The sequence below is a fragment of the Zea mays genome, chromosome 9, assembly GCF_902167145.1.
Source record: "Zea mays cultivar B73 chromosome 9, Zm-B73-REFERENCE-NAM-5.0, whole genome shotgun sequence".
Lineage (NCBI taxonomy): Eukaryota > Viridiplantae > Streptophyta > Magnoliopsida > Poales > Poaceae > Zea > Zea mays.
Window position 1 is genome coordinate 100,066,635 of NC_050104.1, and position 5,579 is coordinate 100,072,213.

Below are 5,579 nucleotides of genomic sequence, written 5' to 3' on the forward strand. Positions count from 1 at the left end.
TTGCTTGAAACCTCTAGTTGCATGAACTTAGGATTCCTTTTTGAGATGAATACTAGTATGCTAGGTCGAGTAGCTGCTTTGCTAATCAGGATCTCGGTAGAAGTCGAGTGATTTTTCTAGCACTCGCGCAAGGTCAGGAATTGATTGTATTCATCTTGATAACGGGATCTATGTTAGTCTATGGACTTGGGTCAGGGGAGGATGCCTTGTCCATGAGACGGGAAAAAAAGGAATTAAGGATTAATGTGTGGATACCTAAGTCAAGCTTTTGAACGTACTAAGCACATGTCGGGAAATATGGTAACCGGTAAACCTAGTACCTGAGTGAAGCCGGGCGCGGACTTTATCCCTCATGCGACCTGAGACTGGGTCTCCCATGCTAGCTATGGTGGGTACAAGTGCGGTCACTGCACGGCGGTAGCGGGGGTCAGTGGAGCATTGTATGCCAAGGCAGTGAGGCCTGGACGCGAACGGGGAATCGATGGGGACGGTTGGCATGTGTGGGGACGAAGTACCCTGACATGTCATGTGTTTAGGTTTACTTTGCAAGGATAAAAACTCGATTCGAATCGTCTGCTTCTCGTAGTTAATGAGACTGCTTGACCCCTTGTACTACATCGAGTAAGAAGTGAAATGAGGTTACATGAGACAATTTGTTGATTGAACTAAATGCTTGTCACCATGTATGCTTAGAAGGAGCAAACCTAGCTAAGATAATGATGCTAGAATTTGAAAAGTTAAAAATTGATTTTAGAAACAGCTAGTGCTTTTGGCAAACCAAACCCCTCAGCCAAACAGCTGCATAGTCTAGAGGTAGAGGAGTAGATTCCTCACACCGGTTAAGTCTAGCTGAGTATTAGTATACTCAGCCTTGCTTGTGGCACAACTTTTGCAGGTACGATTCAGGATATGGTTGATGGTGTGACTTGGCCTACCACCCTGCCACCGGGTTGGACGGTCGAGTGGGATGTTGCTCCGGCAGGAGAGGAGCACGAGGAGTAGTGGGCTAGGCCTTGCCCATTTCCTCGATACCGACGACATCGATTATCCGCTGCATTTTATTTCGTGAACTCTTATTTGCTACTTGAAAAACTCCGATCTATGTAATAATTCAGTACTTAATTTGAGGTTTCCTGTTTTATTGTATTTCTTCTGTGACTCACCTTCGAGTGAGATTGTGGAATTTGATCCTGGTTAAGTGGCTCTATCAGACTAGATCTGAGGAACTGACGGGTTATTCCGATTTAAGTGTGTTGCGGCCCCTGAGGCGTGACTTAGGCACTTAAGCTGGAATAATTTGGGTGGTTCTGCCACATAAATTATTCCCCTTGCAAAACTATCTTACCATATGTCTCTCCCAGATGGTTAATACCAGGAGGGGAGGAGGTGTTGATCTACCCACACGAATTCGTCGAAGAAGGGCTATAGCTAATCCGAAACCAACAATGAATCCTCCTCCAAACCACTCGCCAGTTGATGACGTGACTGCTGCTCTAATGCGATTACTACAACAAATGGCCAATACGATGATAGAAATGCAAGCATAGATCTGTCAAGAACGACAGGAAATGAGGCAAGAACACCAAGAAATGCGCCAAGAACGGCAGGAACGACAGCAACTACCACCTCCACCTCCACCACCACCAGCTCCACCCAGGGATAAGCACCGGGAGTTTATGAATCACAAGCCACCTACGTTCTCTAACTCCTCTGACCCACTACAAGCTAGTGACTGGCTAAAATCCATGGACAAGATGCTCAATATAGCTTAGTACACTGACAAGGAGAAAGTGCTATATACATCGGGTCACCTCACCGGCCCCGCTGTGGACTGGTGGGATGCATATTGCGGCTGCTCACGCTGTTGCCAACACCATTACCTGGGCAGAATTCTCCACTCACTTTAGGAATTACCATATTTCTGTTGGCCTTATGAAGATTAAAAAGAAAGAATTCCTATCCCTCAAACAGGGAGGCATGTCCGTAAGAGAATACAGGGACAAATTCATCCAGCTATCCTGATATGCTCCTGGAAAGGTCGATGATGATGAGAAAAAGCAGGAGCTATTTCTGGAGGGTTTGATCGGGCCACTACAATATCAACTGATGATGCACACATTCCATCCTTCTAGAGAATGTTAGACAAAGCTATCACTCTAGAGCACAAGAGGGTTGAGCTAGTAGAGAAACGAAAGGCTACTAACCAGGGATAGGCTGGAAGCAGTTCTCATCCCCGTTATAGTGCACCTCAAGGCACACCAGCTAGTGGCAGTTCCGGGCAACAAACTCAATCAGCTCCTCCTCAAGCAAACACACCAGCAGGACCTGTTGCTCCTAATACATCCACAAACAGATCATACTTCAAGTGTGGGCAGGCTGGACATTATGCCAACTATTGTCCCAACAGGGCTACGTACACTACTCTGGCTCCGATGAAGCAGGGATAGACCTCAGCAGACAAGAGTCAACCCTTATCCGTCAATCGGGGGCAGGTCAACCATGTGGAAGCAGAAGCTAAACCTGGTGAACCCGAAAACCAGGAAGAGGTGCCAGTTGAAGGTGAAGAAGCCAATGAAGAAGGCAATGAGCAGCAAGATTAGAGTATATACACACACACATATATATATATATATATACAAAGTAGTATTTGTACGACCTAAATAATAATTTAGGTAGTAGCTAGTATTTTACTATTTTAGGAATAATAATAAGGTCTATTTGAATCTACGTTTTGAATAACAAGTATGCATCATGCCGAAATTCTTGATTATGCATATGTTTTGAGACAAGCTTGGGATACATTCTTTTCTTACTAATCTCGATGACGAGATATCTTTTAAGGGGGTAGGATTTGTAAAGCCCAAAATTTGTAAAAAATGATATAAATAAATAAATATAATTATTCTAGTGCTTTGAGAATTTATGGAACCTTTGGAGATTATTAACCAATAAATAAAGAAAGAAATATGTCATATGCATTGCATCACGGGTGTTATCATTAATTTTTATCTCTTACTTATTTGGGTTGGTATCTATTTATACTTAGGGCGTGTTTGGCATGGCTCTGCTCCACCCTAGAGCATCTCTACTCCAAAACTCTGTGTGGAGCAGGTCTGCTCCAGAGTTTAAATTATTTCTCATAACCGGTGGCAGTGGCAACTAAATAACTCCAAACTCCATGACTAGGTTGTTTTTTGGAGTTTTCGGAGCAGCAAAAGAGGCACTCCAAATAATTGTATTGCAGCTCCAAAAACTCCATAGAGTTTACAACTCTGGAGTTAGAATGTTTGGCATGCTCTGACCAGCTCTTCCTTGGAGTTTTTCTCTGGAGCCATGCCAAACACGCCCTTAGTAACTGCTAATAAAATTTTGACCAACTTTAAAAGTAATACTCAGCTTTAACCATATCCTTTGGTAAGCCTTACACTTCACATGAGCTCCCACCTTTGGTGAGTTCATGCACATTATTCCCCACAACTTGTTGAGCGATGAACGCATGTGAGCTCACTCTTGCCGTACTCACACCCCCCAGGTCAAGAACAGGTATCACAAGATAAGGAGCATGAAGGATGTCGCGATGAGATTCGTGAGAGGTCTAGGTCGTCGTCTCCCAGTCAACTATGGTTGCTGGATCGTTGTCTTTGTATGATGTAATTATTTAACTACTTTGTATAGAACTCCATTATATAGTAAAGATGTGACATTTGTTTGTGTACCATGAGTCATCATATGTGAGACTTAATCCCAGCTTGTGAATTTCACGTTCGGGTTTTGGACCCCTAAAATCCTGGTGTGATAGAAAACTAGTGCCTTAAATTAAAATATAGGGCTCTACACAGGAAAAACTAATCCAACAGTGCCTTATTTTGTAAAATTTTGTCAAAAACATATAGGACACCCTCTCAAGTGCCTCAAATATACTACACCCTAGTGAGCTGCCCTATAATCTAGAATTAGGGCTTTACTGTTGGGGCATAATATTTTGTTGATGCCCTAAACCATATAAAATATACTCGTTTTTAAATTATATGACATTTTTGTATGTTGGAGATGCTCTAATTCCACTAACAAGTTTTTAGCCAACTAACAATTAACTCTAGTACATTCAAACACTCCCTAATAATTTGTTGGCTAAAAAATCTCTACTACTATGAAGAATGTAAAGGGGGTAGGCTGCCACCCTATTCTGCCCTCCCTCGTTCTGCCCTCCCCCGTCCGTTATTGCTCCGCCCGCAGCAAAAAAATTACTACCACCCACTAACCAACTCGACTCATGTTGGATTACATTCGACTGCAACTATGATATCTAAATGATGAGGTAATTCATGCTTAGTTTTTCATTTGGTGACCCTGGTATGTATAATTTTTTACCCACTCTAGTATTTTTAACAACTTACACACTTGCAGGGGATAGACTATTGCATAAATTTAATAAAATCTCAAGATCATATAAAGTGTCGATCTAGAGGTCGTGTCCACATAGAAAATGCTTTTTAGTTCAACTTTCTAAAGCGAGACGGTGATGTTGAAACTAAAACAGATGAGCTATATCCAATGAAAGGCATGTCACAAATATGTAGTGCTGAATGAAGGGTTTTACTTTACCTAGACCATGACACGGTAAATATGAGTTTGAAATTTACACGGTTATTGTTTGCATGTATTTTATTTTTATGCAGTATTAATAATTGTTTTGTAGGTGTATCCAATTAAAGACATGTCACAAATATGTAGTGCCTCCTTGTCTCCCTCTCCTCCTGCGGTGATAGCTTCCTCGAGGAGATGGGCGCGCCGCCCCCACAATCGGCCTACCTCTGTCGTCCCCGCGTGCACCACCACCATCGGGTGGGAGAGGCAGTAACGACTCGCCCGAGGCCAACCCTCGATGGGAGGGGCAGTTATGACTTGCCCGAGGAAAAGCCAAAATAGGACAGGCAGTCATGACTCTTCCTAGGCCACTCTCGGGCGGAAGACACAGTCACGACTCGTCCGAGGCCAAGCCCAGGCAGGACAGGCAGTAACGACTCGCCTGAGGTCATCCGCGGGCGGGACAGACAGTCACGACTCGCCCGAGGCCAACCCTCTGGGTGGGATATACAGTTACAGCTCGCCTGAGGCCAACCCCGGTGGGATACAAAGTTATAACTTGCCCGAGGCCAAGCCAAGATAGAACAGGCAGTCCGCCCGAGGCAACCCTCGGGTGGGAGAGGCAGTCACGACTCGCCCGAGGCCAAGCCCAGGCAGGACAGGCAGCCACGACTAGCCTGAGGCCATCCTCTGGCGAGACAGACAGTCACGACTCGCCAGAAGCCAACACCCGACGGGAGACACAGTCACGACTCACTCGAGACCAAGCCCTAGCTGGACAGTTAGCCACAACTCACCTGAGGCCATCCTCGGGTGGGATAGGCAGTCACGACTTGCCCGAGGACAACCCTGGGTGGGAGAAGTAGTCACGACTCGCCCGTGGCCATCATCAGGTGGGACAGGTAGTCACCACTCGTCCGGCCAACCCCCGGCGGGATACGTAGTCACGACTCGCTCGAGGCCATTCTCGGGCGGGAGAGGCTGTCAAGAAT